Below are 21,461 nucleotides of genomic sequence, written 5' to 3'. Positions count from 1 at the left end.
GGAGCCAATGAAATTTGTTGAGTAAGTGGGTGACAGGGTCAGATTTGCCTGAGTTGTAAGATTACTTTGGTGGCTGAGTGAAGAATAGACCAGAGTAGGGAAGGAATGGTGCCAGGCAAAACCACCAGCAGGTTATAGCTGTAAGTCCAGGCTCAAGGTGATGAGTATCTACACCAGGGTGGTAACAGTATCAGAGGAAAAGAGAAATGTCCAAGGGTTGTTACTGAGATGAAATTATCTTTGGCAGCAGATTGAATGTGGAGTGTGAGAGATACATCATTTTATTATGGTTTGCAGGTATTGCTGGGGTTCTTTGTTTTGTTTTTTAAATTGAAGATGTGTGGCAAACCTACATCTTCCTTGGCACCATTTTTGAAACAACCTGGGCTCAAATTGGGTCTCTGCATTACATTTTGGTAATTCTTACACTATATCAATTTTTTTATTATTATTACATCTGTTATGGTGATCTGTGATCAGTGACAGCAAGCATGGAGAAAATAGAGGCAAAATAAACAGTTACTATTTATTATTTGTCTAAAGAAAAAAATAGAAAGACATTCGTTCATGTAGCTGTGGTAAGGAAGACAGGAAGATTTCTCCCAAACAAGAAGAGAAACATTTCAATGTTGGATAAATAATTTTCCTTTATGAGGATGATATGTATACCTATGAGCTGGAAAACCCCAAAATGGAGATGACTCAGGTAAGATAATGAGAAGTAACTTTTAAACATCTATACTACAGTATTATTATATCTAACATGTGACAAAAATGTTAAATTCTATTCTGATATCTGAACAAGTTGATTGTCTTGGGCTCAGAAGTATTTTGTTTCCCTGTATGCATCCTTATTTAAAGAATAGGCACATTCACACAAACACATATACAACAGCTAGAATTTATGTGGCACATTAAAGTTTTCAGATTGTTTAGAAGTATTATCTTGAATACATGCATGCATGTATACAAACAAACATAAATGTATGTGTGTTTGTATGTTATCATGTATGCTAAAAATGAAAGAACAGAGGAAGGAAGGAAATTGATTGATACTGTAAACAAATTAGGGGAGCGAAGAATAGTGTATTTGTTAGATTTATGGAAAAATGGAGAAATTTACGGCCCAACAAGAGATAGAGAACATTATGAAGTGCAAAATCAATAATTTTGATGACATTCAACTGAAAAGTTTTGCACAACTAACCCAGTGCAACTAAGTTTTAAGAGGGAAGCAGAAAACTGGATAAGATTTTTTGCAACTAGTGTCTGTGATACAGGCCTCATTTCTAAAATATATAGAGAACTGAGTCAAATGTACAAGAATACAAGTCATTTCCCAATTGATAAATGGCCAAAGGATATGAAAAGGGAATTTCAGAGGAAGAAATTAAATCTAAATATATCTAAAATCATATGAAAAAATGTTCTAAATCACTATTGATTATAGAGATGCAAATTAAAACAACTCTAAGGTACCACATCACAACTATCAGATTGGTTAACATGACAAACAGGAAGATGATAAATGTTGGAGAAGATGTGGGAGAGTTAGAACACTAATTCATTGTTCGTGAAGCTATGAACTGATCCCATCATTCTGGAGAGCAATTTGGAACTGCGCCCAAAGGGCTACAAAAATGTGCATACTTTTTGACCCAGCAATATTGATCCAGGGACTCTATCTCAAAGAGATCATTGAAATGGGAAAGGTCCCATCTGTATAAAAATATTTATAAGCAGCTCTCTTTTTAGTGGTCCAAAATTGGAAATCAAGAGGATGCCCATCAATTGGGGAATGGCTGAACAAGTTGTGGTAATTAATGTAATGGAATACTATTGTACCATGAGAAATGATGGACAGGAAGATTTCAGAGAAGCTTGGAAAGATTTATGTGAACTGATGCTGAGTGAAAGGAGCAGAACCAGAAGAACTTTGTGCACAGCAACAACCACAGTGTTTGAGGAATTTTTCTGGTAGACTTAGTACTTCATTGAAATGCATGACTTAAAAAATTTCCAATGGACTCTTGAGGCAAAACACCTTCCACATTCAGAGAAAAAACTATGGAATTGGATCGCAAACAGAAACAGACCACTTCATGTTGTATTATGTTATGTTTCGCATTATGGTTTCCCCAATTCATTGTAATTCTTCTATGTAGCATGCATTTACTAGGAATGTACATGTCGAATCTATATAAGATTCTATGCTGTCTCAGGGAGGGATTGAAGAGGAAGAGAGGAATAAGGGGAAAGGAGTGGAAAAACATCTAAGATACATGGAAGTGATTGTGGAGCACTGAATAAAAATAAAATAATTCAATTTCAAAAAACAATTCTCCAGTGGTATGGGACTGAACTAGATGCAAATGTAATTTGGAAATATTTAATAAACTATATAAAAATACAATACCTCATAAAAAAATCCATTTTTTCCCCTGAAGTATTATACTCAGTTTTACTGGGTAGGTGATTCTTCGTTTTAATTCTACCTCCTTTGAACTCTGGAATATAATATTCCAAATCCTTTGATCCCTTAGAGTAGCAGCTGCTAAATCCTGTGTTTCCTGATTGTATTTCCACAATATTTGAATTGTTTCTCTCTGGCTGCTTATAATATTTTCTCCTTGACCTGAGAACTCTGGAACTAGGAATGTTGTAATATTCCTAGGAGTTTTCCTTTTGGGGTCTCTTTCAGGACATCATTGGTGAATTCTTTCCATTTCTATATTCCCCCTGATTCTAGAATATCAGGGCAATTTTCCTTGATAATTTCTTGGATGATGTCTGGCTATTTTTGTTCATGGTTTTCTGATAGACTAATAATTTTTAAATTATCTCTCCTGAATCTATATTCCAGGTCAGTTGTTTTTCCAATGGGATATTTTGTATTGTTTTCTATTTTTTTCATTCTTTTGATTTTGTTTAACAATTTTTTGATGTCTCATAAAGTCTTTTAAAGTCATTGGCTTCCATCTGCTCCATTCTAATTTTTAAAGAACTGCTTTTGTCAGTGAGCTTTTGGTTCTCCTTTTCCTTTTGGACAATTTTGCTTTTTAATGCATTCTTCTCTTTACTGGCTTCTTGGACCTCCTTTTCTATTTGGATTAGTCTATGTTTAAAGGCTTTACTTTCTTCATCATTTTGGGGGATCTCCTTTAGCAAGTTATTGATTCATTTTTCATGATTTTCTTGCACTACTTTAATTTCTCTTCCTAATTTTTGCTCCACCTCTCTTACTTGACTTTCAAAAATCTTTTTTGAGGTCTTCCATAGCCTGAGGCCAGTTCATTTTTTTTTTTTGGTGAGACTTTGGATGTAGTATCCTTGACCTTGTTGTCTTCTTCTGGTTGTATGCTTTTATCTTCCTCTCATTATATACTTTCATCTTTCTCATTCAAAAGGATGGAAGAAAATAGCTTTACACCTAGAAAGCAACCTTCTAGTGTCTTATTTTTCCACTTTTGGAGCATTTTCCCATCTAATTACTTCACTTTTGAGTCCTTTGTCAAGTAGAGCATATACTACACCAAGTTTCAGAGAGTTTTTACATCTGTTCTCTGAGATATCTCTAAGAACCTGTAAGTTTTCAGTTCCTCCAAAGTGGTATAGTCAAGGGAGAGGTGTTTATTTCTCTCCTAACCTGTGCTCTGGTCTGTGAGCAACCACATGCAGGATTTTATGCCCTGGAACTACAAGTAGCAGTCTCTCTCCACAGTTGCCACCAGCTCTTCCATGTCAGCACTCCTCCTCACCCCAGGATCACCACTCAGGACTGAGACCCAAGATCAGTTGCTATATTTCCCCACTGTCTGTAGGCCAAGAGCTCCAGAAGTGGCAGCTGCTTTGGCTGGAACTGCCCTTGGGCTGGGGTCCCACAATGCTCCCCTCTTACTCATGTGAAAGAGTTTTCTCACTGACCTTTGAAGCTGTCTTTGGTGTTTGTGGGTTGGGAAATCTGGAAACCACAGTAGCTGCCCATGATTCAGTGCCCTGAAGTCAGCTCCAGTTCCATCTCTGCAAGTATGGCCCATGCTGGGTGTGCTCCACTCTGAGCTCAGTGCAATAGACCCTTCCTGTCAACCTTCCAGGATGTCTTGGACTGGAATTCTGTTTTGCTCTGTTACTGTGTGGCTTCTGCTGCTCTAGAATTTGTTTAGGGTCTTTTTCACAAGTATTTTTAAGGGCTTTGGGGGAAGAGTTGGAGTAGGTCCATGCTTCTACTCTACCATCTTTGTTCCACATAAATTCCATAACTGCTTAATGAATTGTAGTCACTAAATATCTCTATGCCCTATAAAATATCTCTATGCCCTAGTCAACTGTATAAGATTCACCTATAGAATGTATACCAATCTGTATTGGTAAAATAAATGTCCCCACCTAGAATTCTCTATATAAATGAAATTAGAGATCTGAGGGGAGAAAGAGAGAGAGAGAGAGAGAGAGAGAGAGAGAGAGAGAGAGAGAGAGAGAGAGAGAGAGAGAGAGAGAGAGACAGAATATGGTATAACTTTATTTTAGTAGTACGATCAAAACTTGTGAAACAGAAAATATGTCACTTAAAGTCAAGTGTCAGTTGCTAAATAGTAATTATGTTCAGTTGTTTTCTTCTTTTCCTTTTAATGAAGTCATTTTTAGTAAAGTTCAGGTATTAACATGACAATTCCAGGAAATGGTTGACTTGTGAGTCACCTAACTTAATCATTCCCCCAAAATATAAATATATTTGATATTTGTTTTAGCTTTTGCTTCCTACTTCATGCTTGCTAGATACCAATTACCAGGTATAAAAGAAGCATTTGCATAGCATAGTACAATTATATATAAATACATACACACATAGAGTGTGTATGTATGTGTGTGTGTTTGTGTGTATGTGTGCGCATTCTATTGTTACTTCTATTTATCAGTTGTTTCTTTAAATGTAGATAGGGTCTTTCTACCTATGTCTTTTGTAGTTAATTTGGGTATTTATAATAGCCCAAATAACTTTTGCTCAAAGTCATTCTTATAACAGTGTTGCTATTTCTGTAGAAATGTTCCCTTGGTTCTGCTCAGTTTGCAAGTCTTCAAAATGAAGTCTTCAGAATGAAATGTGTCCAAAGTTCCACCAAAGCTGTTAATCACCTTTAAAGATGTAAATAGTTCTATTTATAGTCACACAGGCTTTGGACAAAAGGATGCCTCTAAATACGTGGTTCACCAGTAAGAATGTCAGTGCAAGCTCCAGTCCTTCAGTCTCCCTGAAACAGGTCTCTAGCATTTTCTATGTGGATCACAACATCTTAGGTGATCTGGCACACCAAATTCAAGAGCATCAGAGATCTAGAGTAGGAACGGATCGCAAAGCTCCCTGATTCCAAAGTTCTCATTTGATAGATGAGGGACCTGAGGGCCTCATGATTTAAATAATTTGTCCCAAGTCCCGAAGGTAATAAGGGGAAGAGCTACAGGGTAAGCATATCCTATAGTACACCTGTATATTTCAATGAAGTCATACTACTATTTTTTTAAATTTCTTTTCCAAATTCTAGATAACGTATTTCAGTAACAAAAGTTCATTTCACAGAAAAATCATTACAGAATTGTTTCTGTTTGTGTATACACATGCTTACACACATCTTTATAGAAACATTTTCATGACATGTGGACCCTATCTTTAGCACTGTTAGCCAAAATTTGATAAACTTAACAGGAATCTTGTAAAATCACCAGATAATTTATAGCTTATTACAATTTCAGAAAGTTTGAATTACTAGCATTTTTTAACCTGGTCTGATCCCTTATCATTATTATTCTGTGCCAGAATCTTCCTCTATTTACCATGAAAAAATATGAACTTTTTTCATTTTCCTAGAATTGCATTTATAGCACCTATTATAATTTTCATTTTGTACATATTTTACTCATCCATATTACTGAGGTAATGTGAATTAGCACAAGTATTTAAGTATACATTTCCATTTATTTTATTTCTAATTCAGTTTACTGAGAAGAACAAATATCCCAGTTGTGCTAAATCATCTGTTTCAATTTTAGAAAGACATGGTTGCTTCTTATGGTTCTGATTATAATATACCACAGTGTCATATAATCATGCATTTATTTGTCTACCTCCATGATGAAAAGTCACTAAATGTTATTTTTTTAATAAGGTTAATAGTGACACACTTTCTATTAAGATAATATGTTAACCCAAAGATAATTTAAAAATTCATGCAGTTTAATAGATTAAGTAAACATTGTCTAGGGTTTTTTTACGGTTACAGTAGTTAATATTGGAACCAATATGACTTAATATTAAATTAAATACCATGGCTAGACCTATAACTCAAAGAAAGAAGCAGCAGCAGCAGTGTAAGGAGAAGAAGGAAGAAGGAAAAAGAAGTTGTAGTAGTAGTAGGAGGAGGAGGAGGAGAACAACAAACAGCAACAAGAATAAGAACAAGAATGAGATCAAGAAGAAGAATTTGTAACTTTCCTCAACTTCAGCTGAAATTGGCAGATAAGGTACTCAAACGGCTACTCTCAAGTAACATGGCAATGTGAGTTAATATAAAATGCTCTCCTAAGAATCTGCTTGATTCCTTTCTACAATTATGCATAACATCCATAAGATAAATAAATTTAAATTTACACAATAATAGTGAGGCACATATGTAAATTACTGGTGATCAGTAACTTAAATTTAATATTGTTATAGAGAAAGATTATAAATATAAGCTTTTATACAAATATGTGTGCATAGAAAATAAGACTTCAAAAACCTGAAAGATATCTGATGATTATTACTTCAAATCCCATATTTATATATATCATGAAGACTTTCTTCATGCAAAACGGTTTTAGGTCACCAAGTTTTCAAGAAGCGCTAAAATGGGATGTTGATTAATGGTGAACAGCACATTGTTTATTTCAGAATCAGCTTTCTCTGTGTAGTCAGGTTACTTAGTGTTAAGTTCAAAATCAAAATCAGATTGGAAGAAGGGAAAAAGTGGGCCACTAAAACAACTTTACTCTGACCTGTTTAAATGAGCTGGTGGCTTTAAAACTGGGAAATAGATAAATGTAAAGACATTGACATTTTCACCATTTTTTTGGCAGTAGTTTAATAAATAAAAAACACAAATAAACAAAAATTTTGTCACAAAGGGAGAACACTCTGAAAAATCACTGCAGCCAATACACATACACACACATGAGTGTGTGTTTATACATATATGCATATACACATTCTTTATGAATGAGAGAGAATTGTTACATGAGGCAGTAGGAGTGTTTCTGACAATCACATTTGTAAAAGAAAAATTACAAAGAAGAACTGCAGATATTTGTGAGAAAAATCTACAATGTCAATAGAATAAAAGTAGCAATAGAAAAATAAAATGAGCCAGAAAAGAGCTGTCATGAAGTATATTCAAATATTAATTGCTGAATCAGAAAAAAGAAGACATGACATGTAACAGACATGCCCATATTTTTATCATAAACTAGTCACAATTTTGACAACAAATGAACTATGGGACTTGGGTTTTAACATCACATTTCCAAGTTACTCTGTGAGGAAATACACATGGCACTGATGAAGTCACAGTTCATTAACACACACTCAAACACACACACACACACACACTTTAAAGAGGGAAGTATTGTAAAATTATAAAAAGGGAGAAAGTGATACTACTGCTAAAAAAAATCCTCTGGGAAAGAGGATTCATAATTATCTTCTCTTATCCCTACTTTCTCAGCTCAATAGAAGCTTCATGACAACAGTTTTTCTGTCTTTTATGAAAATACAAGAAGAGAAATTCAGATTTTCACAGATTGTTTCCTATAACATATTTTATCTTTATAATCATTTAATTGGCTGTGAGGTGAATATAAAAATAAGATCTCACTTTCTATCTGCTGATTAAAAATGGAAAAAAATACAAAAATGGAAGTGGTAGAACATAACAGACAAAACGGTTCTGTTATAGCAAAGTGTTTCACATGGAGTGGAAATACATTGATTATGAATTTTGTTTATATCTACTGCTGTACTAAAAGTTGGAGATATAAAGAGAAAAGTGAGAAACCACCTATTCTTCTAGTTCACATTCCAATTGAGGGAGATAACATTTTAAAAAGAGTGCAGTTTAGCCTTCCCTGACAGGGCCAATGGAAAAGCCCTGGGCTACCTAGATTGCACTGCTGGGGAGAAGAGATTCTGATTAGACGAGTATATGGGACTACAGGCATCATCACTGTGAGAAAGTCTATTATGGTTTGACAGTGGCTTCTGTCCTCTTAGCTCCCTGTAGTGATCTCTGGGTGGACATGGTTTGGTTAAAATGATTTGAATACAAAGTGGCCCTATCACAGACTCTTGCAAATATTAAATATTATATGAAACATTATCAATGTAATCTCAAAAATAACTTACCCCAATATCTTTCTGTACATGAAATCACCCAGGGAAGCATTTACCCTCCAAACTTATTTGTTAAGGGCATTGAGTTTGTCCTGTTAAATGTACAAATGGAAAAGGAATTCTCCACTGAGGCACATAGTTGTAGGTGGCATTGTCCTGATTGTATTGAGACATGGCATACTTACAGGATCACAGATCATAAAGGTGGAGCTGGGAAAGAGCAAAGAAGCCATCTAGTCTAAACCCTCAATTTAAGAGATGAAGAATTGAGGTCCAGGAAGATGCAGTTACCTTATTTGTCTAAAGCCACAAAGATAGAAAACATCAGAGGTGAAATTCAATCCTAAATCTTCTGATTTCATAGTTGGTACTCTTTTTTACTATATCATGCTGCCTATTCAATGAGATCCATAGCCAAACACAAGTAATTTGGCAATAGCATACCTCAAAGGGAATACCAAGTAAAGGGAAAGTCAAAAGTTTAGAGTTAAAAAGGATCTTTCAAATTCCCTTTTGGGATCTTGACACTTTCTTCTGCAGCCCATTTTACAGACAAGAAAACTGAGGTAAGTAGGATGAAGTGATTTGCCTAGGGTCATACAGTTAGTAAGTATCTGAAGTCAGATTTGAACTCAGGGAGATGAGTCCTCTTGACTTCAGGTTTGGCACTCAACCCATTACACCCCTTGGTGGTCACTTAAAAAGAGCATAGTGCTCATTTAATCCAAACACCTTTATTTTATGGGAAAAGAAAGTGAAAGATTATATAAATATATGCAGAAAGATTATGTAACTTTCCCAAAGTCTGTGAATTTTTCAGATGGTAAGTCGCAAAACTGGGATTTCTAATCACTGTTGTCTGACTCCAAATCTAACATAAATTTCTTTGTCTTTTTTTTTAATTTTTTATTTTTTTTTTATTTAACTTTTAACATTTATTTTCACAAAGTTTTGGGTTACAAATTTTCTCCCCTTTTATCCCCTCCCCCCCCAAACCCAAGCATTGTAATTGCCCCTGTGACCAATCTGCTCTATCTTCTATCCTCCCTCTCTGCCCTTGTCTCCGTCTTCTCTTTTGTCCTGTAGGGCCAGATAGCTTTCTTTACCCCTTTACCTGTATTTCTTATTTCCTAGTGGTAAGAACATTACAGTTGATCCTAACACTTTGAGTTCCAACTTCTTTAGCTCCCTCCCTCTCCACTCCTTCCCTTTGGAAGACAAGCAATTCAATATAGGCCAAATCTGTGTAGTTTTGTGCCAGGCCTAGAGGCCTGTATTGGGCTACCCGAGTCTTTCTTACCTCACCTCCCGAGGTCTTCGGCTGGCCACGCCGGATGCACATATGAGAGAAAGGATGTTCCAGAGTCGAACAAGGGTTGAGCTTTATTTCAGGGTCCAGGTTACAAGTGCAGGGGAGTCTTCCTTTGGAGGAAGAGGGGGAGATTTCCTAAGGAGGCTAAGCTTAAGGGATTGGAAGTAGAAGTACAAGCGGGGAGAGAGGGGGAGGGGAGAGAGGAAAGAAAAAAGTGGAGCCTACTGTCCTCTTGGCTCCTCACGTGCTAAGAGAGCTTTCAGGCTTCCTCAATCCTACTTAACCTTCAGCCACACAGTTTGCATCTCAATACCGTGCTGTTAGGTAACTAGGTGTGCTCCAATCCGGGATGACCTCGAGGGCAGGGAGACTCCACCCATCACGTATCTCCTGGGGAGAGGCGGAAATACCCGAGCTAGCCGAGCTAGCTCAGTCTGACCTTCTCGAACCCCCGCTGTTCATGGAGGGCCTCGTAAGACTCTAAGATTTAGAAGTCCCACTTTTACCCGCCCGAGACCGTCCACACGGAATTGAGCTTCCAATCCCAACATATCCCCTTCTTTGTTATGCGCGGAGCGCAACTGGCTGTAGAGCAGACAGTGGCTGGAGGCTGAGTGGATTAGGAAGGCCTTTAGCATATGAGTACCCTACAACAAGACTTCATTCACACAGAAATCTGCAGCTAGCACAACTGAGAAAGGGAGGCATCAAATAAAACAAAGATGAAACTAAATGGCTGAGTTACAACAGGGGAAGTGCAATCAACTAATCCCAAAGCATATTTTAAGAGGAGCAGCTGGTGTAGGCGCCTTACACGTCACAACTCCCCTTAATCTTGCAAATGGATCTATACAGGTGGAAAATTGGTCACCTCCTCCCCCCCCAAGTGTCTGAGTCTGTGATATCAAAGTCCTCCTTCAGCCGGTGGAAAGAGATGCCTAGATGGGAAGCTGTCAGCAGCAGTGTCAGGTGGTGCATGATCCTTCTCCGGGGTCTCCGGGCTCTCCGCCTCCTGCCTCTCTGCCGTCTCCAACATCGGTTCCCACCTACGGATCCTTCTAATGGGAATCCACGCATTACCTTTTCCTATGGAGACACAAACATACCCTGGACCCCATATTAGTATCTTAAAATGTCTCATAGCTGGAGTAGTATGTGCACTTTTTGAGACAGCTGTATCAAGCTCTGATTGTGTTAGGCCTCTTAATCTTGGCTCTGATTGTATTAGGCGATCTCTATCTCCCCTTCTTTGTTTAGCGAGGATCGCCTTTAAGGTAAAATTGATAAGAATGCATAGCGGCTGTTTATTTTGGTATAGCTGCTGCCAGGTGCTTACAAATGCTTGATTTACATCTGTAAGGAACCTGAACTTTACGGATTTTTTCTTTATAACAAACACAGGAGCATTCCAGGGTGCTGATTGCTCCTTAACCAGTATTTGTAATGCCTGGAGTTTTTCTGGAGTCAGGGGCCATTGCTCCACCCAAATCGAGATGTCTGACTTCCAATTCAAGGGTGGGGACTCCAGTACAACAGCAATGGCCCTTACTAAAAATTTGATAACCTCATCCCGAGGCGGCTAATAGCCATTCCGGCAATCAAGACATAATCGGAGGCTGAGTACTGTAATTGATTTCCTGTAACCTCAAACTGCCCTGTTCCTGTAAATTGCTGATAAGCCTGGGGGGCCTGAGCCCCTAGCCCACTGGTAGTGCTCTTTACCCTCTGAGAAAATTCTCATCCCCAAATCACATTCTGCCCAGGGGTAAGGCAGGCTCTAGCTAAGCTCTTCCAGTCATTAGGAGACAGAACGAACTGACCACTGAGAGTTTCAAGCATGGCTATGACAAAGGGTGAATTAGGGCCGTGCTTGGTACAAGCCTCTTTAAGAGTCGTCACTCTCTTCCACTCTATAGGTATGTGGCTCCTTCGAACGCCACCGGGGACACTGGGGTCCGCTATTTCTAGCACAGGAAATGTCCCTACATTTTCTCCATTCTCTATAGCCTTTCTTATTCCTTTTTCCAAACTGGACTGTGGCCCTGGACTGTCTGACCAATGGAGCAGGTTATAAGGAGGCGCGGAGGAGAGGCACGGCGTATTCTCCCCTGCCTCGCCTTTTCCATCCGCTAGATGGAGCTCCGAGTCTATTTTTTCTTTACGCTCCTTAACTTTCCGCTTAACTTTCTGCTTGCCTGGACTCTCTGTCCCTCCCGTGTTCTCCCCTCCCCTCTCTCTGCTTCCACTCTCATTCCAATCCCGCCCTGGCCTCTCCAGCCCTTCCAGCAGGCTTTTAATTACACCGAATATCAGGAAATCTAAATCCTCCAGCTCCCCAGGGTATTGTTGCTCATGAGCAGTCATTTGCTCTCCGACCGCTCCCCATTTTTCTCCTGATATTCCTGCCTGCTTGAGCCAACGACACACTTTCCAAATCTTTTTACAAAATTCTCGGAGGTCATCTAACTCTACTGTGACCCCCGCCTTCCTGCATTCCCTGTGAAGTTTCTCAGCGAGACCTGCTGTTCCTCTGGCTTTATTACTGGCAATAGATTCCCCATCTCCGCCCTTTTCCCAGGGGTTTGGGAAGCTTCTCTCCACTTTCTCTCCTTCCGAATCTAGGATTCCGGACTCGCTTTTTTCACAGCCCCTTCCGGGTGTACCCCAAAAGCACCCAGGATTATCTGCACTCCCAATCCCTGTTGGGGCGCCAACTGCCAAGCCTAGAGGCCTGTGTGGGGCTACCCGAGTCTTTCTTACCTCACCTCCCGAGGTCTTCGGCTGGCCACACCGGATGCACATATGAGAGAAAGGACGTTCCAGAGTCGAACAAGGGTTGAGCTTTATTTCAGGGTCCAGGTTACAAGTGCAGGGGGATCTTCCTTAGAAGGAAGAGGGGGAGATTTCCTAAGGAGGCTAAGCTTAAGGGATTGGAAGTAGAAGTACAAGCGGGGAGAGAGGGGGAGGGGAGAGAGGAAAGAAAAAAGTGGAGCCTACTGTCCTCTTGGCTCCTCACGTGCTAAGAGAGCTTTCAGGCTTCCTCAATCCTACTTAACCTTCAGCCACACAGTTTGCATCTCAATACCGTGCTGTTAGGTAACTAGGTGTGCTCCAATCCGGGATGACCTCGAGGGCAGGGAGACTCCACCCATCACGTATCTCCTGGGGAGAGGCGGAAATACCCGAGCTAGCCGAGCTAGCTCAGTCTGACCTTCTCGAACCCCCACTGTTCATGGAGGGCCTCGTAAGACTCTAAGAATTGGAAGTCCCACTTTTACCCGCCCGAGACCGTCCACACGGAATTGAGCTTCCAATCCCAACAGTTTTGCAAATGATTTCCATACTAGTTGTGTTGTATAGGACTAACTATATTTCCCTCCATCCTATCCTGTCCCCCATTACTTCTATTCTCTTATGATCCTTTTCCTCCCCATGAGTGTCGACCTTGGATTGCATTCTCCTCCCCATGCCCTCCTCTCTATCCTCCCCCCCACCCTGCTTGTGCCCTTGTCCCCCACTCTCCTGTATTGTGAGATAGGTTTTCCTATCAAAATGAGTGTGCATTTTGTTCTTTCCTTTAGTGGAATGTGATGAGAGTAGACCTCATGATTTTTTCTCGCCTCCCCTCTTTATCCCTCCACTAATAAGTCTTTTGTTTTCCTCTTTTATGAGAGATAATTTGCCCCATTCAATTTCTCCCTTTCTCCTCCCAATATTTCTCTCTCACTGCTTGATTTCATTTTTTTTTTTAAGATATGATCCCATCCTCTTCAATTCACTCTGTGCACTCTGTCTCTATGTATGTGTGCGTGTGTGCATGTGTGTGTGTGTACTCCCACCCAGTACCCAGATACTGAAATGTTTCAAGAGTTACAAATATTGTCTTTCCATGTAGGAATGTAAACAGTTCAACTTTAGTAAGTCCCTTATGACTTCTCTTTGCTGTTCACCTTTTCATGGTTCTCTTCATTCTTTGTTTGAAAGTCAAATTTTCTTTTCAGCTCTGGTCTTTTCATCAAGAAAACCTGAAAATCCTCCATTTCATTGAAAGACCATTTTTTCTCCTTAAGTATTATACTCAGTTTTGCTGGGTAGGTGATTCTTGGTTTTAGTCCTAGTTCCTTTGACTTCTGGAATATCCTATTCCATTCCCTTCGATCCCTTAATGTAGAGCGTGCTAGATCTTGTGTTATCCTGATTGTATTTCCACAATACTTGAATTGTTTCTTTCTAGCTGCTTGCAATATTTTCTCTTTCACCTGGGAATTCTGGAATTTGGCCACAATGTTCCTAAGAGTTTCTCTTTTTGGATCTCTTTCTTGTGGTGTTCTGTGGATTCCTTGAATATTTATTTTGCCCTCTGGTTCTAGAATCTCAGGGCAGTTTTCCCTCATAATTTCATGGAAGATGATGTCTAGGCTCTTCTTTTGATCATGGTTTTCAGGTAGTCCCGGAATTTTTACATTGTCTCTCCTGATTCTATTTTCCAGGTCAGTTGTTTTTCCAATAAGATATTTCACATTATCTTCCATTTTTCCAATCTTCTCGCTATGTTCTGTGCTATCTGTCTTTCTCACAAAGTCCTTAGCGTCCATCTGTGCCATTCTAGTTTTGAAAGAACTATTTTCTTCAGTGAGCTTTTGAATCTCCTTTTCCATTTGGCTAATTCTGCTTTTGAAAGCGTTCTTCTCCTCATTGGCTTTTTGAACCTCTTTTGCCAATTGAGTTAGACTAGTTTTCAAGGTGTTAATTTCTTCAACATTTTTTTGTTTCTCCTATAGCAGGGAGCTGATCTGCTTTTCATGCTTCTCTTTCATCCTTCTCATTTCTCTTCCCAGTTTTTCCTCCACCTCTCTAACTTGATTTTCAAAATTCCTTTTGAGCTCTTCCATGGCCTGAGCCCATTGGGTGGGGTGGGACACAGAATCCTTGATTTCTGTGTCTTTGTCTGATGGTAAGCATTGTTCTTCCTCATCAGAAAGGAAGGGAGGAAATGTCTGTTCTCCAAGAAAGTAGCCATCAATAGTTTTATTTCTTTTCCCTTTTCTGGGTATTCTCCCCAGCCAGTGACTTGAACTCTGAATATTCTCCTCACACCCACCTCGCCTCCTGGTCCTCCCAGCCAGCGTTTGGGGACTGGGATTAAAATGCTGCTTCCCGCCTTAGGGCTTTTGGTGGGGGCAGGGCTGCTATTCAGTGTGAGAATTAAGTTCAGATGGTCAGGTCAGGGCAGGGCCGCCTCTCAGGCTCAGTTCCCTCAGGGGGTTTATGTACAGACCTTCCACAATGGATCCAGGCTCCCCCCCGCTTGGAGAGCCCCTGTCTGCAGCCGCCTCTCAGCTTCTATCTCCCAGGGGGGCTCGAGCCATGGGGGCACCCCACTCCCCTCTCGACCCGCCAAAGGGACTCTCTCACTGACCCCCGTCACCTGTGGGTGGAGGGGCTTGTGCCACTGCTGGAGATCCCGTCCCTCAAGCCTGCTTGGATCTGTTCCTCTCGGAGCTGCGGCCGTGGCAGGTCTGGGCTGGGCTCCGCGTCTGCAGCGCGGCAGACCTTTTGCGAGAGGTTTGCAGGTCCCTCTGTGGGTGGAAGGACCCGCGTGGCCGCCAGAGACCCCGTCCCCGTAGCCTGCTCGGATCTTTTCCTCACGGTGTCACGGCCGCTGCAGGGCTGCACTCAGCAGATGCCCAGAGTCTCATCTTGCCAAACAAACATTTCCAATGAGTAAGGCCTAATGTAAAATCTCACCTCAGAGTATTTATACATTTTTCTGAGCCAGAGCGCATCCCAACCCCTGAGAACCTGTACCTCATTAACAAAAGGTGTGGGCCTTCCTACAAATCTCCCTTAATTAAGCTCCCCTTAATGGGCAGGTTCATTAATGGGTGGGGAAGATAGGTTAGCTTTACATACATTAACAAAAATGCTTTTGAATTAGATTTGTAATGTGATGAACAGTTAAGAAAATGACAGTCCAGGGATTACACTGATGGCTATCAAGTAGCAAAATATTTTAACCTATTAACCATGTAATCCTGGGTTGGGAAAAAACCTCTATGGAAGGCTTAGAGAAGGACATGGCCAAGAATTACACAGATGGAGAAAACATCCTTGACTTACTATTTATATCACTGGAAAAAAGATTCTTCATCAATGAGAAGATGGATCCATTGAAACACAGGCTAATGCATGAGTAGCGAATAGCTCTATTTACTTCATAAAAGCATTGTCACAGAATCATATAGCTGTAATATTCCTCAGAGGATAACATGGACTCACATCCATGACATTCCTAAGAAACATTCACTCACTGTTTGCTTTAACAAATTTTAGTAACAGGGAATTCAACCTTAATGAAGGGAGAGAATTTCATTTTTTGGAAGCTGTAATTATGAAGTGTTTCCTTATGTTGAAATAAAGTTGCATTTATATTTTTTCTACCCAGTCATCCTATTGTGTTCTTCTGGGGTTCATCAAGGGAAGTTTAATTCTTCTCTTTCATGAATAAGAGGCATTACTCAAAATTATTCTTTTCTATTTCAAGCTACTAGGAACTGAGACGCTGACACAACGTAATAAAAAATATATATGTTTGTAACTTATTGAAAGATATATTTTATAATAAAGGTATCTCCTATGTTAAAGTTCCTTTTCAGTTTATAAATGAGAAGACCAGCATCTTAATTGCACTGGGAAGCACTTTGTGTGTTGATACCTGTTACTGTTCAGATCACCACCATCCTCCAGTCCCACAAGATAGCCATTTAGGTGTTGTACCATACTTGTCAAGATTTGTGATTCACCATATCCAAACTGTTGCCAGGAATTATCTATTTCACTTTGGTACCACATCTCTTGAATATGATCCCTTTTCTCCTGTGATTCTATCACTGCTTTAGCGCAGGCTCTCATTTGCTTATTCCTGGACTATTACTATACCCTGTTGGTGGGTTTGTCTTCCGCATCTCTTCCTGATACAATCCATCATTCATTCTACCACCAAAATGAGTTTTTTAAAATATAGTTACAACCATTTCACTCTGACACCCATTCAATAACTCCACTGGCTCCTCATTAGCTATAGTATCAAATTTGAAATCCTGTTTTGGTATTCAAAGACCTTCATGACCTAGATCAACTATTCTAGTCTTCTTAAACTTACACTGCATCATTTACTTTTCCTTTCATGCAGTGGTACTGGCCTTTGAGCTGTTTCACAAACAAGACCCTTTAAGTTTCTGCTCTGGGCAATTTCTCTGACTCTCCATCTTGCCTGGAAAGCTCTCTCTCCTCAATTCCACCTACTGACTTTATTTGATTACTTTAATTTCCAAATAAAATCCCACCTTCCACAGGAAACCTTTCTCAATCTCTCTTAATTTCAGTTTCTTCCCACTGTTGATGAGGTCCCACCTATTCTCTATCTAACATTTTTGTATACTCTTGTTTGCATTTTCTTTTACTCCTAATGTTTTACTCATTATATTCTTGAGGAAATCGGGTGTCTTTTGACTTTCTTTCCCTCCTCCATATTCAGATGCATTGGCAGTACAGAATAATTCAAGGATGAGAACTTTGTTGCTGTCACTGATCATGCAAAGAGACATGATTCAGCAGTGATTAGGAGACAAAATAGCCAAGTACAAACTGAATTGATCTTGGAGTGAGAAGCTGCAAATTCAACTTGTTACTCAGATGCTTAGTAGCTACATGTATTTGAGCAAGGTGCTTAACCTCCCTTGGCCTCAGGGTGATCATCTGGACAATGAGGAGGTTGAATGCGGTGACTTCTAAAGTCCTTTCCAGTTCTAGATCTCTGATCATATGACCCTGATTTATAGGAAATGTCAGCTTGCATCCTTCAAAAATGAAAGTTAATTTCATTTGCTAAACTCTAATAATGAAACTATTTTGGGCAAGCATATCAGGGAGCCAATTGTATGCAAGGAATTAATTTTCCAAAGTTTAATAGTCCTAGACACAAGACTAGTAGGCTTTTCTTTAAGGGAACATAATTTAGAGAAACAGCGGATTTATAAAGCAGATGTATTAGGGAAATTCTTGCTGCCAATGGATTTCTTCAATTGCAAAAATAATAATAATGATAATTCCTTAAATAACAAGCTCTCTGATTGTATTTGATTATGAGTTTACACAATGTTAGCTATACAATGGTAGTGGAAGCCAAGAGATCGAAAAGTGTTCACAGTTAATTTTAGGGTACGGTCACAACTGATGATGACTTCTACTGGAACTCTGAAGTCTCAGTGAAACAAGCAGAAAGGCAAAAGTCTTTGAAGACTTTTTTTTCCTACTAAAGGAAATCTTGAATTAAGCAAATAAAGTTATGTCTAATAGCAAATAAAGTGACCATTGGAGTATATGATATAGAATATTGTAGTTTAGCAACTACTCTGGTATCTGTCTCCAAGGTCAAAATTTTACATTGTCCAAATATTCCAGAAACATAAACAATAGCAGAAATAAAAACATTTTCTACCTATATTCTGAGATAAAAACAAATATTTTCCTATACCACTCACCTTGTAACCTGATTAAATTTGGTTCAGGCTTAACCAAGTTTCTACGTAGCATGGATCTCACTTCATCCATATCCAGACTTAGTATTACTGCTGGTTGATATTTGTGAGATGGGTATCAAAATACACATCTCAGAGTCTCAAACCTGGACTGCCTGTCTGCAAACTCAAGGAAGGACTTCACTCAGAAAACTCATGGTGTATTGCTTTCTCGTTCCTTTAAACTCAGAATGTTATAGTCTCTATTGTCCTCAAAGAAAGAATACCAAGACAAAACACAAATGTTTGCGTTCACAGGCCACATGTTCATATCAGATGGGGAGAAAATGAGTCTCTTCCCTTCACAGCGCTGTCTTCTATTTATCACTGGAACACCACCAGGAAGAAGTCCCTTGAGAGAGGTGCGCTTCTCATGGCCATGACAACATGAGAACATATCTCACTACCTTTCAATGTCTCCCATTTCCAGCTTTGCAGCCAATCAAAAAGACTACTTTCATCATGTGAGTAGGGAAATGGCATGTAATGTTTTCACCTGTTTTAAGCCCATATAGGGATTACAACAACAACAAAAAAATCTGCAACTGTTTATGAGGACTGAATTCATTTGATCAGGCTTATTGGACAGTCCTCCATCATACTCAATGTGTTCTCAGTTTCATGCCAGCTCAAGGTGAAAGAGGTTCAGTCCCATCTGACATTAGCTTTAGAACTAGAAGAAATCTTTGAGATCTGTTCTAACACTCTCATTTTATAATGCTAAAACTCAGCTCAGAAATACTAAGTGACTTTTTCTGGCTGCTTAGGAAGTATTCATGTTCGAAATTAAGTGTTCCTTCATTGGCACCATATGCTATTCAAGTCAATTAGTGTATACATTGAAGTAGTATGGAAATAAAAAACTGTACATGTCCATATAATCACCAAGAATTTATACTCTGTATTAGCCAAGGTGTAAAGAAATCCTAACTGATTTCATCCAATGTAATACTGACATCTCTGTTTTACTAATTATTCTTTACCACCATAGTTTTCACCCTTAGGATCCCAGTTATCTGTCTCCACTAATGTTTCAAGTTTTGGAAAATCAATAACGAACCTGGATTTCCTTATGGTCTACGTTGGGAAAACAAAAACAGTAACCACACCTTTTCAACTTCAAGTAATGGTATGATCTATAAACTTGAGTAACAGCCAATACTCTTAATATTATCATCTATATTTTTATCAGAACTTATTCATTAGAAATTTTACAAATTGTTATTAATATGTTGAAATCAATTTCAGAGAAATAACACTATAATAGGAAAGAAATTGGTCTTAGTGCAACACTGAAATGAATACATATACGTGTATGTATGTATGTATATATATCTGTGTTTATATGCATATGTGTATATATAGATATATATGTGTGTGTACTTATATGCACATACACATACATATATACACATATAATATACCTATATGTGTTTATGTGTGTGTATATATGCATATGTATATATCTCTATCTATATCATCACCATGTGACCTGAACCCTAATCAGTTTTGAGCCACTGATTCTCCTTGACCATTTCTAGTCAAATAGCTTTGGGAGCTCTATAATATCTCTAGGAATTGTCATAATATCATAATTACACATCACCAGTAATTCTCTTTCATCTATGTGAAACTCCAACAAAAATGTTTTATTGTGATTAAAATGGATAAGGTAACTCATAATCTTATTATTATATAAGTTCTTTAAGTAATAGAAAGTATTAAGTAATTAAGTAATAGAAAGGTCTATGAAACATTCAGGGAGGACTAGCATCTCTGATGTGAAGGCTTGCTGAGACATTTTTAGGGCCGTTTATTCACCTGTGATGTCCATTTGCTACCCAACTCTCATCTGGGGCTCCAAGAAGCTGTAACATGAGTGGCAGGTACACACTGCTAAGACTGAGTAGACAGGTTAAACCAGATTAAGGGTACCTGACTGTCCTCAAACCTCTTGGTAATTTAGGTGGATGTCTACCCCAATAATATACTGGTGGAATGGGTAGATGAGAATAATTTATTCAAATGACCATGAAGGCAGCTAAAGCAGGCACTGTGGAAAGCTTAGAGCATGTTCAGACATCAAAGATCATCCACTGCATTCTGTGCAAGAGTTGTTATCTTGACTTTTGTCTTGTAACTAGACTTTGATGACTCAAGAAGATAGTGAGGTGATGACTTTGCGCAACTCTGCTTCACTTAAATCCAATTCACTCACAAATCAAGACAGAATCTCACGATGTCATTGGCCCTCTTCAAAAACAAAGGACAAACAACAATGTAAGAGAACCAGCATGGCTTGGTAAATCAAATGTTGGACTAAACTTGGATTTATTTAGACCTCTGGTGTTTCCTAGCTATGTGATTCCAAGAGGATCACTTACCTTTTTTGTGCCTCAGGTAGTAACTGAGTTCAGAACTACTGAGCTACAGACAGATTTGCTTCTTGTATTGGTTTAAGGCATTCCCAGTCCCATGACAATCCTGTGAAATCATAGATTCTAATGGAGCTCATTTGTTCCTCACACAAAATCAAAAGACTTAAGATAGTGTTGATGACACATTTTAAAAAGTCTAATGTCTTTTAAAATATTTTATTCTTATTGTATTCTAATTATATACATAAAATAAAACTGATCAGTATTAGCATAACTTCACATACATATATATGTGTATATATATACATATATACACACACATATGGATATATACATATATATGTACATGCATATATATATATATATATATGTACATATATATCACTAAAGAACATATTATTGAATCTTAGGAACATTGTAGTCTCTGAAGAATTTAAAAATGTTGATCACCCAGAAGCTAATGGAGAGGTATGTTATAGGCATGACTAAGTTGCATCATATGAGAAAAAAGAAAGGCTTCAGAGAATCAGAGTAAATGATGACATCAAAGAAATGTGTGATTGAAAAAGAAAATAAATCACATGGTGAAACTGAAGGATGACTTAGAGGTGGACTGCATATCTTACATATAGCCTTGTGACGAGAAGAAATGAGGGCGGCTCCTAGAATTTGTGGAAGTAGATGGACAAGAGTGAAAGAATGTGGGCAGGCATGGGGAATGAGAGAGGGTGCTGTAATCTGCATCCCTACATAGGATGTTCACATCAATGAGG

The 21,461-nt window shown here is 38.8% G+C and overlaps 1 pseudogene; it reads right to left on the bottom strand.

Annotated features, from left to right (window-relative positions):
* Positions 1-16,643, bottom strand: part of LOC140512415 (casein kinase I-like) — a 39,778-nt pseudogene extending 23,135 nt beyond the window's left edge.
* Between the last annotated feature and the right edge of the window lie 4,818 nt (positions 16,644-21,461).

Source organism: Notamacropus eugenii, chromosome 6 (genome assembly GCF_028372415.1).
Source record: "Notamacropus eugenii isolate mMacEug1 chromosome 6, mMacEug1.pri_v2, whole genome shotgun sequence".
Taxonomy (NCBI): Eukaryota; Metazoa; Chordata; class Mammalia; order Diprotodontia; family Macropodidae; genus Notamacropus; species Notamacropus eugenii.
This window is presented reverse-complemented; position numbering and strand designations above follow the sequence as displayed.